This window comes from Macrotis lagotis, chromosome X (genome assembly GCF_037893015.1).
Source record: "Macrotis lagotis isolate mMagLag1 chromosome X, bilby.v1.9.chrom.fasta, whole genome shotgun sequence".
Classification (NCBI taxonomy): domain Eukaryota; kingdom Metazoa; phylum Chordata; class Mammalia; order Peramelemorphia; family Peramelidae; genus Macrotis; species Macrotis lagotis.
The window spans coordinates 287,107,746-287,130,949 of NC_133666.1; the positions used below are offsets into that span (position 1 = coordinate 287,107,746).

The 23,204-nt window shown below is 33.3% G+C and overlaps 1 long non-coding RNA gene across 1 annotated transcript in view; it reads left to right on the forward strand.

Moving 5' to 3' along the window:
• LOC141498537 (uncharacterized) overlaps window positions 1–23,204 on the forward strand; it is a 74,589-nt gene that overhangs the window by 33,588 nt on the left and 17,797 nt on the right. The window contains exon 2 of the long non-coding RNA XR_012471676.1: window positions 859–921. This is a non-coding gene — a long non-coding RNA (uncharacterized LOC141498537). The remainder of the gene's footprint in view (window positions 1–858; window positions 922–23,204) is intronic.

Below are 23,204 nucleotides of genomic sequence, written 5' to 3' on the forward strand. Positions count from 1 at the left end.
GAGCTTAAAAAGCAGACATCTCCCAGAAATCTCTGAGCAAACAAGTATTATCCTCCCACAGTGAGTGATTCCTAGGTTTTTGTCCAACTTTCTTATATCTCCAGTGATTTCCTTGACCTTGGCCCAGCAAGTAGTAAATGCTCTTATTCTGATCAGCTAAGTTTGTTATACACACACACACACACACACACACACACACACACACACACACACACACACACACACGCGCGCGCGCGAACATCTGTGTTTTCCCTCTCATATTTTATGGTCTGAATCCTGGGAAAAAACCTGACTTGAACTCTGAAATGTTTCACTCAAATCCCTCTTGGGTGCCTACTATGCATATTTTTTTACCCTATTCGCCTCTGAGGGCATCCTTATGGTCTGACAGGGACTTGGACTCAATATATACTCTGCCTTTCTCCAAAGTTTACAAAACTGGATGAATTGGGCCAGGCAAAAGATGACTTTTTAAATGGAAAGTCTTGTGCTTTGGAGGTTAGATTCTGAAGAAAGGGGGTAAAATCAGAAGAATTCTTTTGATTTTTAAATTAGCAAAATAATTAGAAAACAGTAAAGATTTTAATCACTTTTTTCACTTGAAAAAGAAATCCCATCTGTGTTAACAGCTTATTAAATTTCAGCTTTAGGCATTGTTAGAATATTAAAATTGTTACCCGAAGCTCCATGATGGAAAGCTAGCTCCCAATTAATTCATTGGTGCCACCAATACATAGCAATTTGCCTTGAAATTTTTTGAATTGTAAAATAAAATTTTGTAGAATTTAAAAGTTAATGATTAAAGTAATTATTGTAGTAAATTATTCACAAACTATATTTAATTTTCATTTATTCCAGAATTGCTGAGTCCCAGTACATATATTAAATGGTATAAGTTACCTGCTTAACATATCAAGTAAGGTAAGTTAAAATATAAAAATAAGACCCTACCAAGATGAAATAGTGATGAAGACTTAGTAAAAGAAGTCCTAAATTGTACCTTAGGTATTTTTAAACAATTTTTCTACATGTAGCATATTTGGTGATGCATTTTTAAATCATATAAAAAAGTATATTTTTGCTAAGAAAAAGGAAGGCTGAAAAATTTATGACTTTATATCTCAAGCAAATATATAGGTAAGTTTAAGTCTGTACCTTGAACCAAACCATTAATGCCTCTATTTTCCCTTACAGTGGTATTTCCTGAATGCAGGTTCAATTCTTCTAAGTGATTAATAATTCTTTTGAACACTGAAGGTTAAAAGGATAAAATAGTGACAATTTTTTTGCAAAATTGTTGAAATTATTTCAGCACAATGCATGAAAGGTCACTTTGCCATGAACAAGAATATTGTACTTGGAAGTGAAAGCTAGAAGTCAAGTATGATGACCTTTTCTACATCCTTATCTTCATACCCTCTCTGTAGCCTCTATTTCCTGACTTTCTGAATAACTTCCCTGGCATTCAGGACACGCCAACTTCCATGCCCCTGGCTATTCTTTCTGCTGCTTATTCTCCCTGTGTATTATTTCACTGAGTGATATTATTATCTCCCATGGATTCAGTTATCATCTCTATGCTGAAAATTTTCAAATACATTTATTTGAAACTACCTCACATCTACAACTACCTCATAGACATCTTAAATTTGATGTCCCATAGATATCCTAAACTCAGTATATCAAAAACTGAACTTAATATCTCCATTCCCATCCCCAACTCATTCCTCTTCCCAACTTTTCTATTACTTTTGAGAGCACAGCTCTCTTTCCAGTTACCTTGGTATCTATTAATGCTGTTTCTGAATCCTATTAGAGACATCATCTAATATCAATAAACCAGTTGACATCAATTAGTTTTCATAAAAAGGATATTGCTCAGAAGGAATGGTACTTTAAAATAATTTCCCACACACTTAGGGGTACAGTCTCTTCTTGTACACAAGAGTTCCCAAGGGAAAATGAGTTTAAATTTAAAGTACAATGGGAAAGAAATATATACAGCAACTCTCTATTACCTGAAGGATCATACATAAAATCTTCTGTTTGGTATCCAAAGACCTTCATCATTTCCCCTTCCCCATCTTTCAGTCTTGTACCTTATATCTCTCCCCACTCCATGTACTCTGTGATTCAGTGATCTTGATCTCCTTGTTGTTCCTCCCACAACATGTTTCATCTCTCCATTCTGGCTCTGTTCAATGACTATTCCTCATTCATGGAATGTTCCCCATTCTCATCTTTCTTTCATATCTTCAAAGTCCTCTCTTCCCCAATGCCCTAATTCTAGTGTTTTATGTAAATTTTTTCCAATTGATCCTGTCTGTGCCTTATTTGTACATAGTTTTTCATGTTGTCTCCTCTGTTAGACTACGAGTTCCCAGAAAGCAAGGACTGTCTTTTCCCTTTCTTTGTAGTTCCAGATCTTAGCATAGGGCCTAACATATGGTAGGCTCTTTGCTGGAGTCCAAGGATTGATGTTTTTCTAGAGTTCATAGCCAGGATTTCTCTCTGTCATGGTGGGTGGTGGTGGGTCATGATCTCTAAAACTGCCCACATCTCTTTGGGGAATTGTCTTTCCACTTTTTCTTTCCAGCTATTTCCCCTGTTGTTGACAGCTGCCCTCTGGAGGATTTCAGTTGACAGTGGGACCTCTGGTCAGTTTAGATGGACTTCTCAAACTCACTGATTCCTTGGGCCCTCCCAGCTTAGATTACCCTTTCACCTAAAATGAGGAAACAAACTTAAAAGATATAGAGATGTTATTACATGAATGGTGTGGGGGAATGCTTCGGATCTCCCTTATCTCCCCTCCCCCCCTTCTAGAGATCAAATAAATTCCCACTTGAAAGCTATTCCATCTTCTATGCATATTTAGTTGTGGCTCAGAAATTCATGAGTTATCAACACACTTGATTCCACAAATCATTGGTATAATACTACATCTGTATTGGAACTTTTGGACCTTCACTTGAATGACTGAAAATTGCTCCAACATGTATGTATAAAACTGTGGAAGTCCTAACTCTCATTCAAAGTCAGTATGAAGCTATGAACAAAGATTCTTTGACCAAGAGAAGAACTACTAATGTCCTTGGTCTAATATCCTCTAACCTCATTCCCAGGTAACACAAAGCACATAACTTTACTGCTACTTCTATCTCTAATTTGTTTATTCTTGCTTCTTCTTAAGTGAAGAATGATTATTGGACATAGCTGTGACCTTGTAGACTCATTCAAGAGTTTGGTGACAGTCAAACCTGGTGAAGGGTGAATCCCCAGAGATCTGGGGATGGGTGTCCATGCTAATGTTTGCTGCCAGCAAAGATATCCTTAGAGAGGGCTCAGATCTGAACTTTTCAGGTAACTTTTCATTTCCCACTGGCAGAGTTGTTGTGTTTTAGCATAATACACCCACAGTAGGCACCCCAAGTATTTTGCCTCTCCCTTTTCAGATGCCTTTTGTCTTCTGTCTTTCCCCATTACATTGTAAGTTTCTTGAGGGACAGGAAGTCTTTCTTTTATTTTTATTCTCACAGCTTAGAATAATACTTGTCTCATAGTAGGCACTTAATAAATGTTTATTGAATTGAATTGAATTGGTTTGACTTGATTATGTACCTTGGGATAGATTTTAGGTTTTGTGACTGGAGATTAACCTGACTAGATTCTGGACTGCTCGTGACTGGCAGCCTGGCCATAGAATGTAGATTTTTTTTTTTCTATTTTAGCCATTCAGAAAGATTATTTGTTAAGACCTAGAGTTTGCTTGTATCCCCTACATGGGAGTGCTCATGTTCATACCCCCAAAACAGATTCTTGAACTAATAAAGTTAATAGATAGGATTAACTCTTGAAAAGGCAAGCCATGATGTTCTAGTAAATTATGATGACTATTCTTTTTCTGATATATCTTTAATATATACTAGGCCCAGCTCAGTCTGGTTTCCAAGAGTCAGAATGTCCAATTTTCAGTGTAAGCATTTACAACTTAGAAATCAACAAATCCTACCAATTAGGGCTTGATTTAGGGTTTGGACAATTGTCTAGATATAAGAAAGTTATGGACAAAGTGTTAGTAATGAAGATTAAGCTTAAAAGTTGCATGTATTTTTCTCCAAAGAGATGGGACAGCACCTCTAACAATTTGTTTGAACATTTTATTATATATCTCCAGAGTATGGATGGGAGAGAGAAGTGTTAAAATCATCTTAGTCAACTTTGCTTATTAATTTTCTTGGTAAAAGACTTGGTAAGGTAGGTAATTGAGAATTTTACATAAGAGGAGGTATAGAATTGTTGTCAAACTGCAAATCAAGATTTCATAATTAAAAAGTTCACTATGATTTAAAAAGGATAATTTTTTTTTTGAAATTGGCAGGTGGAGAATTTTGGATATATATTTCCACATTATCTCAACATTTTCTGACCGTACAAAGAATTTCTGCTCTATAAATGTTAATTAGTCTTCTGATATCTGATGATCAAAGGATTTATTTTTATTTCTGATATTATTTCCATGATCTATGAAAAAATGCATTTTAATTAAAAACATACATAAATTCTGATATTAATAGAAAAAGAAAAAAATCCCAAACATATGCAGAAGTTCTGAACAGAATAAATCATGTGCATTTGAGAATGAAAGCTCTCTTATGAGAGAGAAATTGTCTGGAGCTACAGTAGATTTATTGTGTGAGTGCGTGGCACGTAAGACTCTGAGCATGACAGGGCAATTTCACAAACAAACAACTGGTACCAGAAGGCGATATGAGGGCAGAAAAAAGGGGGGATGGAGAGATAAGAAGAATATGGATAAACATATATATATATGTGAATATATAATGCATGTATATACACATGTAGGTCTGACTTTCTCAGTCAACTTGTTATATGTAGCAATATATAGATCAATAAATAGTGAGATAGACATTGCTACTAAATAGCAATATATTATCATTAATATTGTTGTTGTTGTTTGGGTTCAGTTATGTCTAAGTTACCAATACCCCATTTGGGATTTTCTTGGCAAAGATACTTGATTCATTTGTCATTTCCTTCTCCAGCTCATTTTATAGATAAGGAACTGAGGCAAACAGGGTTAAGTGACTTGTCCAGGGTCATATAACTAGAATGTTTCTGAGGCTAGATCTGAAGTAATGAAGATCAGTCTTCCTGACTTCAGATCTGGCACTCCAACCACTGTACCATTTAATTGCTAATATCTAATATATCTAGCATGAATTATATCATATAATTATTTATAATGTCAATTTTATTAAATGTTAAATATCAATTATGTTATATATAACTATATATTATATTTGTTATATATATATATATATATATATATATATATAACATTAGCTACAATATATTTGTATATTGCTGTCTACCAGTAAAACTCTATAAAGAGCTTTTTTAGTTCTAAGTATATTTATTGAAAATATTTCATATAGGTATGCTGGAGCTGTTTTTAAAAAACTAAATTTACCTACTCCTTATGATGCAATTTATTTAAAATGCTAAACAAAGTTTTTGTGGTAAGTACAATAAAACTGCCAGGATTTTAGTGTGAGAATCCCAAGACACTGGTGATAGAAATTAAAAGAAATAACAAGAATCTCCTACAATTTGTTCAGACTCATCTATAGAAATTATTTTGCTTTTTCTAAAGGTATGCTCTATATTTTTTATCACACAAAATGCCTCATTTAATTGCTCTGATATTTCCTGCTGACATCACCAGTAGGGTCACAGAGGAATTTTTGCTTTAAAGTTGAAAAAAATTGAAAGGAGAAAGTTGAATTTAATCTTTAGGAAAAATTTGATCCTTAACACCTACTATTCCAACCAGGACCTTTTTACATTTTGGTGGGAGCTGTCAGATTATTCCCATTCAAAAAACACTTTACACTTATTTTTTCAATATAAAAAATATTAATTTGGCATAATATGAGCAATATACTAATTAGCAGCCAAGTTGGCCAAGAAAGTAAAACATATGCTTACACACTGTTCCTTAATGAATGGTATGTTTGCTTTGGCTGAATTGCTGCTACTTGGCAAATTATCATTTTTATTAATTCTCTACCTAACAAGCAAGGAAGGTGTTTTGTTGAGCAAAATCGAGAAGCGAACTGGAAGAGTTGAAGATAGGCTTAGCCTTCCTTAGGTTTATGTTGGATTTAGTTTTTAAATCACAATGAAAATATTTAATCCTAATGGCTTTCTTTAAAAGAGCATACATATTTTCTAAATAGTAATATAGTTAAATATGTAATATTAAATAATAAGAAATAGATACAAATAATTTCATTTCAATTTAGTCCCATAAACATTTGTTAAACACCCACTATATTCCTGGCACTGTGTAATGAACTGGATTTACAAAAACAGAAAACAAGCCTTTCTTCAGAGGGTAGATAGCTAGATGAGGCACACACACTTGGATAAGAGCCTTGGATTTGCAGTTAGGAAGAGCTGTTCCATCCTAAGAATAACTGACCCCATGACCCTGAACAAGATCTTGAACTCAGTCTCAATTTCCAACTCTATTAAATGGGGATAATAATATCATCATTATTATGGACTTGTAAGGATCAAATGAGAGATCATATAGAAAGTGCTTTGTAAATTCCAAATTTATATGCTTATGCTTGCTATTGTTCTGTAGAACTTTATGATCACTAAGGAAATATTTCCAAGACTGGTAGAAAACTCTGTTGTAAAGAGAATAAACAGGATATCTAGTTACCTATTCCTGAAGAGGTAATGAAAAAGTAAATGGTTTGTCTGCACATTCTGGGGTACAAACATTGTAAAGGCTATTATTTACTTTTAGGCAGGGAAAGCAGGCAGGTTTAAGGGACTTGCCCAGTTTCAAACAGCTAGTAAGTGTCTAAGGTTGAATTTGAATTTGGGTCTTCTTGATTCTCAAGCAAGTGTTCTATCTCCTGTACCTCCTAGCTCCCATCAGCTAGAGAATGCAGTGCATGGAGCATCAGCCCTGGAGTCTAGCCTCCGATACCTGTTACTTACTAGCTATATGACCTTGGGCAAGTCAATTTACTCTTGATTGCCACACATCTAGGCTATCTTCAGTCATCCTCATCCATATCTGGCCACTGAACCCAGATGACTCTGGAGGAGAAAGTGAGGTTGGTGACCTTACACAGCTTTCCCTCACTCAAATCCAGTTCATATACATATCATGGCATCTTCTCCCTGATGTTATGGTCGTCTTTGAGAACAAAGGACAAACAAAAAAACACTTTAATTAGGCATCAGTGATATTATCTATGCTTAGAACTGTGTTTGCCTCCACAGATTTTGAATTTATCAGTAGCTGAATAGATAAATAGGAGTTATTAATTTGTAGAATTATAAATTTAGTCCTGGAAGGGATCTCAATGATCATCTAGTCCAAATTCCTCATTTTATAGCTGAGAAAATCAAGATCCAATACAGTTGAATGAATTGCCCATGTAGATCTAGTGTAAGAGGCAGAATTTGAACTGAGATCCTCTAACTCCAGGATTAGTGGCTGTTCCACTTTTGCTACAGGAGAAACTAAAACTTTGAGAGTTAACCTCCCCATGGTCACACAAGTTTCACAAGAGGGAATTTAATAGCATTTATTGAATAATAGGTTTAAAACTATAAGGGAAATACAAAAAATGCCACAAAAGTCTCTATGTTTAAGAGCTTGCAATATTTTGGGAATAAGATATTTTATTGACTTTATTGAATCTACATTATTATATTAATTATTTTTTTATATTTAAATTTTGGGTTTTTTTTGCAAGGCAATGGGGTTAAGTGACTTTCCCAAGGTCACACAGCTAGGTAACCATTAAGTGTCTGAGGTTGAATTTAAACTCAGGTCCTTCTGACTCTAGGGCCAGTGCTCCATCCACTGCTCTACCTAGTTACCTCCTATTATATTAATTATTAAAAAAAAATAAGAGCCATGTTTAGTCCAACTCTAAAAATCTCTTTCATAAAGAATTTAATGAGTATTGTTAGTATTTTAACCTCTTCGTAGTTAATAGTAACTACTTACTGACATCTTTTTCTACAATGGTCTATTAAGGTAGACTTTTTTCGAGGCAGTTTGAACTTGTGATTTTATTGATGTAGAGAAGTCTTCCTAACAAAATGATCAACCGTTAGTCTTCAATTTAATCTTAGAAGATTGTCTGGGGCATTAAAGATTGAAGTAACCTTTCAACAAATACTTGTTACCTGCTTGTTTCACATTGTCAGAGGAGAGCAAATTCAAACAACTGAGGCAAAAAATTTAAAACAATAAAATTCAGTGTTGGTTGGATTATGGGGAAACAGGCACCCTATATTGATGCTGATGAAACTTAGAACTGTTGCAGTCTTTTTGGAAAACAATTTGGTAAAGTAGAATAATAGTTATAAAACATCACCTCTCCAGTAACTGTATCCTAAGGATGTTATTACATGGTTGAGAAAAGACTTACCTACAAAGCCTATTCATAGCATCATTATTCATAATAGCAAAAAAACTGGGTACTCTTACCTGTTCAATAACTATGGGATGATGGAAGATGTAGTATAGCAATGTAATGTAATTTCATTGTATCACCAACAAAACTTCGAACAAACATGAGTAATATAAAAACTCGTGGAAATAAATGTAAAATGATGCAGACAAACAAAACAAAACAAAACTAACATACTCTACTTAAGATCTCACAAATAAAACAAGATTAGGAGACAAAGAAACTGTAATTGGTTTTTTTTGTTTGTTTTTATATCTGTCTCTCCCCCTACCCTCTTAGAACAAATTGCAAATAGTTTGGAGATTAAGGGGGTTTTGTATTAATTTATTCCTTATTTTGTTTTTGTTCCTATAGCCAGTTATCAAGAATTATTAAAAATATTTTTAATTGTGTCTTAATGTTATCACCCCAACTAGATTTTAAATTCTCTAGGAACAGAATGACTATACAAATAGGCTGAATGAGCTCTTTGAATTCTCATCTGCTTAAAACCATGGCTCATGAGAACTTGTATCAAAGTGCTTACTTTTTTCCTCTAGTCAGCCAGAGGATTCAAATATTCAAAGTAAAGACATTCAATTAAGTAGTATATCAAGAAAAGTCACAATAGAATATTACATCCATAAACCTAAGCATAATATTCCACAAATACAAATATTATCAGTAGGAAAATTAGGTACACTAAGGATCATGAAAGAGGCATATTGTTAAGGCACACATGAGTTCAAGGCATAGCATAGAGTAACAACTCATGATTTTAATACTGCATCACCCCAATGTCTTTGAGGACCTTAACATTTGCTTTGAATAGACTTGTCCCCTCCCCTCCCTCTTGGCTTATTGACAAAGGAACGAGGAAATGAATTTCATCAAGTGATGATCCATTGCCCTACAATTTTCATTTAGATACAGTGAATAGCTTAAAAGGCAAAACTCTTATTTTTTTTCCCTATCTTCTTCTTCTGGGTGGTGGGGAAGTTCTTTGACAACACTCACAAATCCAGTAATCTGATGGAGGAGCACCAAATTCTGTACCAAAAGTATAATAATTTCTGTCACATATATGACAAAAGATTTTTTTTCATGTTCATGGTGTGACTGCCCCTTTATAATGTGCCTTTTAGATTTCACACATAGCCACGAGTTGTTCATAGAAAAAAGTTCCATGATCCCATTCAGGCAAAAAGGTAGCCAGTCATTCATCGCACTGCTGACAATATCTTCAGTGATATCTTTTTTTTTTTTAGATTTTTTTTTTGCAAGGCAAAATGGAGTTAAGTGGCTTGCCCAAGGCCACATAGCTAGGTGATTATTAAGTGTCTGAGGCCATATTTGAACTCAGGTATTCCTGACTCCAGGGCCGGTGCTCTATATGCACTGCACTACCTAGCCACACCCAGTGATATCTTTTCTACAAGGCTTACTTTGCCGACTTCATTGCAACATAGTTTCTGCAGGACAGTGATCTTTGCTACCAGTTTTTTGGTATTACATCTTCATGGTTATTACTCCCTATCCACCTCAGTTCTAGTCTGCTAGGGTACAGGCACTTTTTATTAAGGGAAAGGGCTTTCTGTTAAGACAGATTAACAATTCTTTAGTCAAAGGTACCACAGTAAGGTAGCAAAATCTTGGCAGAGTATCCCAAGGTTGGGAATATCTCCCCCCCACTTTTTTCTGGATGATGATTAGAATCCTTTTTAATAGATAATTAACTTAGGGTTAAGCCATTCTAAGACCCTCCCATACAAATTAATTTGACAACCCCCCCCATCTCCCACAAAAGGTAAGTTAATGAGCCTTCCATGATCATGACTTCTTTAGTCACCTAGTTCACTTTTATGCTTTTATTATGTGTATCTGAAAATAGCAAAGCTCTCGTTCTTTGGTGTTATATTGTGAAAAACCCTACTATCTCCCTGATGCCCCTTGGTTTGGGCAATTTTGGGAAGTAGAGGTTTCTCCTACGTATGTTTCATACGTTTGTGTCATAGACTGTAGAGGTGATTCTCATTCAAAAAAGTATTGACTTAGATAGATGCTCTCTAAGCATCCCTCCAACTCAGATTGTGTGATTTTGTAATGTGTTAAACTCTCTTTTTATTAAGTACTTTTTTGTTGAGTCATTTCAGTTGTGACTTATTCTTCTGGACCCATTTGAGGGTTTTCTTGGCAAAGATACTGGAATGGTTTGTCATTTCCTTCTCTAGCTCATTTTACAGATGGGGGAAACTGAGACAAACAGTGTAAAGTGACTTGCCTAGGGTCACACAGCTAGTAAGTGTCTGTAAGGACACATTTGAACTCATTCTAAGTCACTTAGTTGACTGATAATTATTAAATACTTGTATTTCATAAAATAATTTTCAACAATTTTCTAGTCTTATTAATATAGTTGTTTAGCATGGTTTTGATATTTGTTGCTAATAATATCCTATTTTTGCAAAACTAAAAACCTTTGTAAACTGGAATGCTATATTGAGTGATTTTTTTCAAATAATACATTGTTACCCTAGTTACTGTGATTTGGGGATTTATTGAATTTATTGATTTATTTATTGTTAATGTGTTAGTTTGCTTTCATATATTTTATAACTGATCTGTTCTATAGGCAACCTTTTTATTTTTTAACTAGAATCAAATAGTTTTGATGATTATTACTTTGAAATTTGGTTTGAGATCTGGTAGGTCTCTTTTCCCCCATTCCCCCCCCCATAATAAAATTCCATGATAATTGATCTTTTCTCCCTTTTTCTTATTCTATAAAATAATTTTTTGTTGATTTTTACTTAGTATGGCACTAAATAGGTAAATTAATTTAACTAGTAATATCATTTTTATTGTATTTATTTAACCTATGAGCAATTAATATTTCTCTAATTATTTAGGCTTATGTTTCTATTAGATTAATATATTTTCTGATGGTGGCTTGGCATATAGACTTCCAAGTATTTTATACATCCTGTAGTTATTTAAAATTGAATTTTTCTTTCTATCTCTTCCTTTTGATTTTTTCAATAATATGCATAAATTTGTTTTCTATCCTGTAACTTCTTTGAATTTATTGTTTCAGTTATTTTAGTTGACTTTAAGACTTTCTAAATAAATCATCGCATTTGAAAAAAAGCAATAGTTGTGTTTCCTTTTTGCTATACTTATTCCTTCCATTTTCCTTTCTTGTCTTAGAATTCAATCTAATTACAAAATTATGATTGTTACCAGGTCCAGAAGAACATATGCTATGGTATTAAAAGAAAATGCTAGATATGAGATAACCAAGTGACATAGAAGATAGAATGTTGAAAGTCAGATAGATGTCAATTTGAACTAGACACCTACTTTTTGTGTGAACCTGACCTAGTCTCAACTTTTCCATCTCAGTTTTCTTACCTGTGAAATGGGAAAAATAACAGCACCTACTTCAAAGGGTCATGGTAGTGATCAAATTAGATAATATATATGTAAAATGCTTTGTAGACCTTAAAGTGCTTTGTAAATGTTAGCTATGACTTTATTACTGACCCAGTGACAGCAACCTTTGAAAGTTTATGGAGAATGAGGACAGAAAAGAGAAAATTTCCTGTTTTTATTAAAGGAAAACAATGAAATCTCTGAACTATAGACCAATGATCTTGCCTTTACTTCCAGGGAAAGTTCTAGGTATAGTTAATAAATACCTAGAAAGGGAAGTGAATATCACAAAGTCAATCATCAAAAAAACATATGTATTTTTGTTGGAGCTGAGAATTGATTCTACCATTCTGGAAAGCAAAATCGATTTATGGGAAAAAACATGTAAAATGTCCAGAACCCTTGATTCCACTACAAGGCCTATAGCCCAATGAAGTTATATATACTATATTTTTAGCAACATTCTTTGTGATCTCAAAGACCTGGAAATAAGATGTATACTAATCAATGGGAAATGGCTAAACAAATTGTGCTCCATGAATTTAATGGAAAAAATGTGCTATAAAAATGAAGAATATAACGAATATAAAGGAATATACAAAGACAAATGAACTGATATAAAGTAAGAAGAACTAGAAAAACAATATAGGTCTAGGTATACAATAACTGCAACCATGTAAATGTAGACAACAGCAGCAGGAGCAACAAAATCATAGAAACTGAAACCTTATAGTGAGTTGTCTCCAAAGGTAAAATACAAGAAATCATTTCCACCTGCTTCCTTGCAGAAGTAGGGAACTCTGAGCATAGAATGTTGCATTGTAATAACAGACTTTTTATGTTGATTAATTTTACTGAATTTTTCTTTATTTCTCTTCTTTATCTAATAAGGTACAAATCTATGGAAGGTATTGGGGAGGATGTAATGGAAAATGTTGGTGATATTAAAAAAAAGATACAAATAAAATGTATTTTTTTAAAAGTCATAAAACACTGAAATCATTTCCTTTTTTCATTTATAAGGTTATTAAACTAGTAGAGTAGAGAAATGTTTCAGAGGTTTATCTAAATTTTGGCAAAACATGACAAAATCTATCTTACTATTTTTTGTGGACAAGATGGAGAGATGTAGGTTAAACAATAGGAGATAAATTCAAAATTTTTCAAATGGCCTGTCATTTATTAATGGTTCACTTCATAGAAAATGCATATTGAATTTAATTTCCTGTCTGAATTATTTCCCAAGAGTATGTATGTATATTTGGTCTGGAGGAGGCAAGGATTCTCATTGGTAAAGACCCTACTTGAAGGCAGATGGTTTAAAATATGCCTTGGTCAATATGCTTGAAGAAAAAGAAAGAGGTAGGCCAGAATTTCTGTTAGAGCAATGAATCAGGGAGGAGGAGGAGAAATGGAAAAGATTTCCTAGAAGAAAACTGAAACCAGATGGATGACTTTTACATGAGGGCTTAGAAGACTAATAATTATTATTGGGAGTTGGGGAATGAAAATAATTTCACTTAAGAGAATTCCAAAAGGTTCCATGAGTATTTTCCCCACTGTGCCAGAGTTGCATTATCTTTCTCATTATTTAACTTATTCTCAATTAAATAATTAATTATTTAAGACATTGACTTTTGGAAAATTGTGGTGGTATTGCATTAAAATTTTTTAGAATTGGCAAGAGATTGGGAATGATTCTTTTGCACTTTGCATTCATCTTGCTACTGTCTCAATTAAATACTTTGCTATTGGATTTGAGGTTCCTGCCTGTTTTATAACAGAGAGTGTGTTGAAATGAGGTGTGAGTCTGTAATTTGTATAATTATGGTTACTTTAGATTTCACACTGAATCTTAGGTAGTGAGGATTGAGATGCCTTATAGTTTTCAACTTTAGAATTTTGAGTTGAGTGCTTTAGAGATCTGTGTTTTTTCCTGTGCTTTATAACAGTTTCATCAATGACTTGAAAAAAAAGATAAAATTTACATGTACACATAGCACTACCTAGTCTCTATTTCACATCCTTATCAAATTTGAAGAAATTCACAAACTTGGAGGGATTTCTCCCCTCTCCCCTAAGGATTAGTATAATGTAGATAAGAATCTCTACAATTACTTGTTTACAGAGATTTTGCATCCAAAAATCTTTTCTATGAGAAATGTCTTAACTGAGATTTTTTTTTGTTTCTTTATATTTTGGAAATGTACTGGTGGAGATGAAGAGTGGAGGAAATGATATTGAGAGAGTTCAGAGCAGAAATTAGACCAAATCAGAAGAATTTACTGACATTAGATAAATATTTTCAGAAAGAGGACAGTGTCCTTTGTGGGGTTTGACTGTTTTTCCATCTAAATTAATGTTTTTTATTCTAACATTTGAAATGAGAACCATTTCTGTGAGTTCTACAAGTTTTAAAATTTGAAGGAAACTAAATCAGTTTCTCTTACCCATTTCAATTATTTTATTTGACAGCAAAGTTCTCTTTCTTGATGTGGGATTAGATGATAAATCAGCATCTACATTAGGGAGGGGAAAAGAAGAAGAAAATCTATACATATAACTTGTGTGTCCAAATGTCATTTGTTTAAATTCTTCATATAGACCAAAAAGATCTCAGAAAGACTGGAGGTGGGAGGAGGCTGTGACCCTCCAAGACTGTACATAGGTAGGGGCAATGATGTGGCAAGTGACTTCCTGGTTTTCTTTTTTTGTATGTGATTATGAAACGTTCCATCTCCGATATGTATGTATGTATTATATAATATATACATATATTATATATACATATATATATATAATATGTATAAAAATAGGGAAATTTCCCTACTTTTCAGGGACTGAAGAAAGACCGCTGCTGAGAAAGCAAGGTGTTTTCTGTTACCTCCATTTCCAGATTTATATTTTTAGCATCTTTGAGTATTTTAATAGTGTTGAAATAGCAAAGAAGTGGAGAGATTATCTGACATCCTCTCACCAAATTTGATAGAGATAGGAGCCTGTTTTTTTATAGTCTTGGCTGGACATCTGAGAAACTCCCTGTACAGGTGATCATGAGCTCATACAGAGAATAAAGGTACCAATGTTTGTTAATAGCCTGAATTTGATTTAACTCTTTATTATCCTGAGTCAGCTTCAGCTTTCTTGAGCAAGTAAAATGAATAATTAACATTCATTCAGGACTTTTTGTTTAGTACTACATATAGTAGAGTGTCTTCCTTGCATTTGTGATGCAAGGCAATATACAGCAGGTGATTGTTCAGATCTAGGATAGCCCCTAACAGTATCTGAAATCATCAATTACCCTATTCAGGACAACCTCCTGGAAAAGGAAGAGATGACCCTATATAGTTAGGCATCCTGAGGCAATATCACACTTAACTCTGTCCTAAATCTATCTCTGATGAAAGCATTTGGAATATAATCATAGGAAAGAGGAATTCAATTTTTTTGACTTGGCACTAGTATCAGAAATGAGAGGAAGGAGTTATAGAAGGCATGATTTGGACTGGATGTAAGGAAAACTTTCTTCAGTTAGAACCATATACAGGTGGACAGGGATAGCTAAGCAGTGAAGTGGATAGTGTGGTGGTTCTGGAGTCAGGAGGATCTAAGTTCAAATCCAGCCTCAGACAATAGTTATGCGACCCTGGGCAAGTCACTTTCCTGTTTAACCTCAGTTTCTTACTTATAAATGAACTGGTGAAGAAAATGGCAGACCACTCCAGTGTTTTTTCCAATGGCAGACCACTCCAGTGTTTTTTCCAAGGGAACCCCAAGTGGGTTCACAGAAAGTTGGACATGACAAAATAATCGCAATACAACAGGTAGAATGGATTACCTTGGGAGGCAGTGATACCTTACCTGCATGATCATTTATTAGATATGGTATTGAAGGGATTCTTGCTTAAGTAACAGCTGAACTGTGTGAGGTTCCTCCCAATTCTGGGATTTTATAGAAGAGTAAAAACTCATTTTATCAAAAAATGAAAAGATAAAACGTTTTAATAGTAAAATAACTTTAAAAATCTTATTACAAATCTAACACAAATATCATTTTAATGTTATACAACATTCTGCATAATCTTCTAAGGGTCTAATATATTGACCAACTAATGAGCATCAGGCTTATGATACATTAAAAAAACTTTAATATGTCAATAAGATAGACACTATTAAACTATTATCTACCATGTTACTGTTGAAGTATTATTTATGAAATAACAAAAATAATAAGAATTTGATATTTTACTTTTTCTTTGAAGAATAGAAATGAAAAATCAATATGTTAAGTAACAACAGGGAGAAGACAGGAGTGACAGTCATAAATGAAAATTGCACATCACAATCATAAGACAAAACAATATTTCAAAACTATAACTTATTTGAGTTGTAACTGTATAAATTATAACTCTTATGTTAATAAAATATTAACTGTAGCATATTAGAATGGTTTATTCAGGAAGTGATAATCAGTATTGCACTCACCTTTTTTCCTTGTTCTAAAAATAATGCAGAGATAATAATTTGCAAGCATTGTAGAAGCAATGATTGTGTCTGAATATTTCAGTTAAGTGATAAAGACTGAAATATGTTTTTTATATTATGCTTGTCGATTCCTACAGTTTTTCTAAAGTTATGTATGCAGTATTATTTTATGGTACTTTTATGCATTTCTACTATTACAGATTATGGACTAGATTGTCACTCTAGGATTTTACCATAGAATTATCTAAGAGAAACACAATAACAATGGTACATAACAAGCTAGATTTTCATTTTATCAATCTCTCAGGAAATTCTGAGGATTCAGATTTCTTTGTCTTGTAAAAATAAGCATAGAAAATGTACAGTTCACTAAAGTTTTCTCGTTGCTCTTCCTTCATCCATGAGGTGAAAAGATAGCAAAATACATATTCCCTTGGCATGAATTGTTATTTCTGCTGAGATGAATGATCACTTCCAAAATTAACAGTGAATAATAAAAGACACAATGATTTAATGAATAATTGTGTTATTACTCCATATTTGTTTTTAATACTATTTCATTTAATGATATTTTGTCTGATTACTGGGGCAACAAGAGCAAACTGAGATTAATTTTCTAAGCTCTTTGCTAGTTGGTTCCTTATCTACATGTTGGTCAACTATACTAGGAGAAAACTTAAAATTTCAGCCAAATGTCTGTATGTTTTCTTTGTATCAAACTTTTGGAGGTTTGTTATCAAGTATAGAAAAAAACCATCTGGATGATTGAAATTTTATCTAAATATTTAGCCTTTCAGATATTTTGGCACTGTGAAGATAAAGTCAATAACTTTATGTAGGATGATAAATCATATATTTATTTATCCATGTTTATAGATACAGCTACATTTCAGATCTCCTTAAATATAAACCATAATGAGGAGATACATTTGTCATTTTTGGATGCTGTATGATGCTTTTAGGTTATCAAAATTACCCAAAAGGATTAATAGGAACCAAGTCAAACCAACAATCAATTATTAAGCAATAACAATAGCAATAATTATAGCTAGTATTTAGATAGAAACTACTATGTGCTAGACATTGGGCTAATTCTTTACACATATCTCATTTTGTCTTCACAAAAATTCTGAGGTAGGTACTGTTCTTTTCCTCATTTTACAGTTAAAGAAAATGAGGCAACCAGAGGATATGAGGTCACATTGCTCATATGTTTCTGAGCTTGGATTTGAACTCAGGTCTTCCTGACTCCAAACTCAGTATTCTACTCTGTGTGTTGCCTAGCTCCCCTAAAGTGGGAGAGAATATGCAACACTGGAGGTCAAAAGAGAATTAATAAATAGATCTGAGATTTAACTGAATAGCAATGATAATTGAATGAAATCACCAAGAGGAGAGGAGAACCCACGACAGATCTTTAGATCTAGCTGAAGAACTAGCAAAGGAATCAGAAAAGGAGGGGACAGATAAATAACAGGAAAAGTTGAAGAGAGCAGGTCTAGAAGAATGAGGATATAGAAAAGACTATTACATTTGGCAATGTTAGAACAATTTCAGTTGAATGATGAGGTGGGAAGCCAGAGTTAAGAAGAAGATGAAAAGAATGGAAATAAAATAAGTGTATGTGTTGATAGAAAGCAAGGCCACCTCTTCATGTAAGACTGGAGTGAAAGAGAAAATAGTAGAGGAAAACATCTGAGTGATTTGGGATAAGGAAGAATGAAGAAGAGGACACTCTCATCAAATATAACTTTCAAAAATGGCTTATGAACTCCCACAGAATAGTGGATTATGGTGAAAATCTGGCTTAATGAAGATTTGTCATAGGAACTACTTCCTGAATTTATATCTGTTTCCTTATAATATAGCCTTCAGTTATGGTTTTCAGTTCATATTTTCTTAGAAATTACAGTGCAGATAAATTCATATTTTAAAAATTGATTTCCTAACCCAGATCTTAATAAGGTGTAAATTAGGAAAATGCCAGAAACTAGAGTTTTTAGAAGAAGAAAGTGGTAATATAAACTTCAAATAAGGTAGAAATGAAAGACCAACTAAATTTTCCTCAGGTTCTGTCAAGCAAAATAAAACAAAACCCTCACAAATATCATCGATTATAAGATCATAGGGTTCAGAAAGAACAAAAGGCTGTTAGTAAATTCATGAATTAAGATAAAATCTATAATGTTTTATTGCCAATGATAAATCATTTATTAGAGGTTAGGGCTCATTACTAATATAGTGACTGACATGAGATAATGTGCTAAAATTTTACACGTTTTTTAGCAAGGACTCTGACTTACTATGACTCAATACTTTTGTATCACTATAGTCATATTGTCATAGTCTCTGATTTAAAATCATAATCTTAACATTAAAAAATGAATCATACCTAATTGAACAGGGTAAGATTTCTACCCTGCTTGTAGACACGAAAAATATAGAATGATTAATTCATAGACTGTGTACAATTCCTCATAAATGCTTGTATAATTCTTGAAGTTTTATAAAGAGGGAAAAAAACATTAAGCATTATATTAATGCTGGCAGCTAGGTATTCTATCCAAGTGGATAGAGTACTAGACCTGGACTCAGGAGTATGAGTCAGATACTTACTAGCTGTGTGATTCTGGGCAATCATTTAATCCTATTGCCTCAGTTTCTTCATCTGTAAAATGAGTTGGAAGAAGGAAAATTTTTTTTTGCAAAGAAAACCCCAAATAGGATCATGAAAAGTTGAATGTGACAGAATAACAACAACAACAACAACAACAACAACAACAAAATTATTTCTTTTTAAATACCTAAAATGGCATACATTATGGTCATAATCATGATATTTTTTAAAAAGTGTGACTCTTCAACAATGACAATGTTGAATTTTAGTTATCCTTATGGCATATTGGGATATGATGTTTGTTTAGACTTTGCTTCTCTGGTAACATGATCCAAACAAAAAGTATTTTTTATTGACTTCAATTATAAAACCATTTTTATGATTTACATGCATAGAAATGAACATTCTTTGGCAAATTTGTTCATTTTTGCCCTAAAAGAAGGAGAGGATCCATATCCAACATTTAATATAACAAATAATCTATTAGTGAATGTTAGAGACTTCAAGTCCTCCTTGATCTCTTTGATGTGAGCAGATCAAAACTGATCATGCCTTTTTCATTTGTAAATTTTTCTAGTCTTCCTATCAAACTCCTAAAGAGAATGCTGAATGCCTTCCTTTATATATCTGGACACTGAATGGATACCAAATCGAGTACACTGGCTTGTTTAAATAGGTCCGATTGGAATGGCCTTCATTGTACTCTGGATCCTCTTTTTTTTTTACTCGTCCTTTCAGTTATCCCTCATTTCCTGTTTCTTAGAATCAATTTAATTTTTTGGGGGGGTGATATTATTTAGAACCCATCATGTCCACCACTTCCCATCTCTTCTCAAAGAGTTCCCTACATTGGTGTAGATAAAGTGTTCTTGACTCAAATTTTGTGAATGTTTTTGAAAAAATATTTTGATAGCTGTGATTTAACATAATTGATTTTTATTTATATTCTCAAGTATTTTACTTCATGAATTTCGAAAACATTATTCTCAGGAGAACTTCTTTTTAAAAATAATATTTTATTTTTTCCCAATATATGTAAAAACAATTTTTATCTTTCATTTTAAAAAAGTTTCAAATTCTTTTTCTCTTTCTCTCCCATTTCTTCCCTGAGCTGTTAAATAATTTGATAAAATGTAAAACATATTTTCATATCAGTCATGCTGTGAAAGAATTGCACAGACAAAAAAAACCTCCACAAAAATAAAGTTAATAAGTGTATGTTTGATCTACATTCAAATTCCATCAATTTTTCCTCTGGAGGTAGATAGCATTTTTCATCACAAGAGTTTTGGAATTACCTTGGACAATTGTTTTGCTGAAACTAGCTAAGGCATTCATAATTGATCATCACATAATACTGTTACTACTGTGTTTTCCTGTTCTGCTCATTTCACTTTGCCTTAGTTCATGTAACTTTTCCAGATTTTTCTGAAATCATCTTGCTTGTCATCTTTTGCACAATTGCATTCCAACTTTTTCAACTATTCCCTAATTGGTAGATACCCATCATTTTCCAAAACCTTGCCAACACAAAAAGAATTACCATGAATATTTTTGGTACAAATGGATCCTTTTCCCAGGAGGAACCTTTTAACTAGCAGAAAGTGACAGGGGACTTGCATCCTCTAAAAACCATAGTTTACAAGACCTTACCAGTATGTTTACTTTAAAATTAAGCCAGAAGATATAACTAGATCAAATTATAGGCATTTAATGGAATATCACAAGAAAAGTAGCAATGAAACATTTTCCCCATAAACTATGGGGAAAGCCAATGTACTCTTCCACAGATACACGTGGCATTTGAGAACATCTGTCTAGGGCACATGTATGTCAAGAAACCTGCTATCTTTAATGTTGCACCAGAGCTATTGGGATATGTTTCAGACACCATCATGCTGCCCACTTATTTCTCAGCTGAAATCCCAAGTGATCTCCTTCACAGGAAAGAATGGCTATAGCATATATAACATCTATACAATGATTCTGAAACTTTTTGACTTAGAACCTTTTATTCTCTTAAAATTATTGAAGATTCCAAAATGCTTTTATTTATAGTGATTATTTATTAATATTTAGTTATTAGGGGACAGCTAGGTGGAATTGCCTAGCTATGTGACCTTGGCCAAGTCACTTAACCCAATTTCCTTAAATAAATAAAACAAAAAAATTTAGTATTATAAATTAAATTAATATCTTTTTAATAATGTTTATTAATTCATTAAAGACAATCATAGAATCATTACATGTTAATATAAATAACACTTCTAAAAAGGAAAAATAGCTGTATTTCCCAAAAGCAAAAAATGTTCCAGATATTTTTGCAAATCTTTTTAATAGTTAGCTTAATAGAAGACAGCTGGATTCTCATTCTGCTTCTGAATTCAGTCTGTTGTGATAGGTTGCTATGGTTGAAATACATACAGAATTCAGCTTTCATGCAGATATATAGTTAGAAAAGGGGAGAACATTTTAATAGACAAATAGCATTGTGAAAATAGTTTTGACCTCACCTGGATTATACTGTTAGAATTTTTCTTGCTTTTTTTTTTAAAGGCAGAAAATCTTTGCCCTAGAACCAAAGAAAAAATTCCTTTTTCTTTTTTCTTCAGTCTTGACTACTCAGGCCTCTCATCTGTTTGTCAGGGGATTCTCAGTCCTAGGACCAAACTCTTTGGAACAAATATCAGTATCCTTTGAATTAGTTAATGCTCTTAAGCTTAGTCTTTTTTGGGGAGATCCTTTTTGGTATAGGAAATGGCTCCCTTTTCACCCTGTTCTTCTCACCTTAGGTGATGGTGAACATTCTTTCCAATTTTCAATCTCTTGAATGCTAGGTTATCAACTAGGAAATGGTTATTTATTGAATAATTGACAAATTGCTCCTAGGTTCAGGATTTCTCAGTTTTCAAACCCAAGTTTCTTCCATTCTAACATGTAAATGAGTAGATTCAGATAGCCAAGCCTAAGTGACAAGATCATCCAGTCACTTCACCTGATCAGTCAAATCTCTGGCCTCTTCATATGCAGATGTGGCTGATCTAAAAACTTAGAGAGGGTCTAAGGAGCTTATCAAGTTACTATGCAGTCTATAAGTCATTGAACTTAAGTATTTTCCAACCTTTACTCATTTTTCCCTATTATATTTTTGTTGTTTACCTCTACATCTACCTTTGCACTGAAATCATCCAGGATTTATTTAGGAGACTCAGAGTCTTGGCAAAATTTCTCTATCTCTTCATCTTCTACAACAGATGTTGGAGTGATGATTTTCTTTTTTCCATTTTTCTTTTGAAAATATTTTTATTGATGTTTTCTGTTTCTTATATCACTATGGTTATTTCTTTTTCCCCTCCCAGAGAACCATCCTATATAACAAATAATATTATTTTTTGAAAGGAAAATTATTCAGCACAACTAATCCATACATTGAAGAAGACCCCCCAAATCCCCCCCCAAAAAAACCTCAAGTACAATGGGTGACACTTATGGATCTCCCACCTCCACAAAGAGAGAGGTGTTAGCATCTTTTCACATAGTTTCATTTGAATCTTGCTTGATCTTTCTAATCTTGTTACACTTAATTTTGACTTTTTGATGTGTAGCTGTTCTTTCCATTTACACTGCTATGGTTATTGTGTATTAGTGAAATGATTTTCAGTATAGTCTTTTTTGCAAATGCTATTCATTGTCCTTTGAAATGATATTTTTTAGTGACTTGGCTGGAGCAGGATTTTTTTTTAGATATCAATAGTCACATTAATATTTATGAATAGTCTAAATATTCTGATTCCTTGGTTTTTCTCTTCCTCTTTCCATCATTACCACCATCCCTGCAGAAGAAGAGATTGGGATTGAAGATCCTTTTGTATTTTTCCTTTGTTTCCTGGATTACTATGGCCAAATAATCCATTACCAAGTGGCCAGTATTCTGGACCTGAGCCTCTCTGTATTTATTGGGTTGGCTAATACTGGGACTATATTTCAAGCATTTAAGACATGGAATAAACTTTTAAGAGTTTACAAATAAGGGGTGGCTAGGTGGTGCAGTGGATAGAGCACTGGCCTTGGAGTCAGGAGTACCTGAGTTCAAATCTGGCCTCAGACACTTAATTACCTAGCCGTGTGACCTTGGGCAAGCCACTTAACCCCAT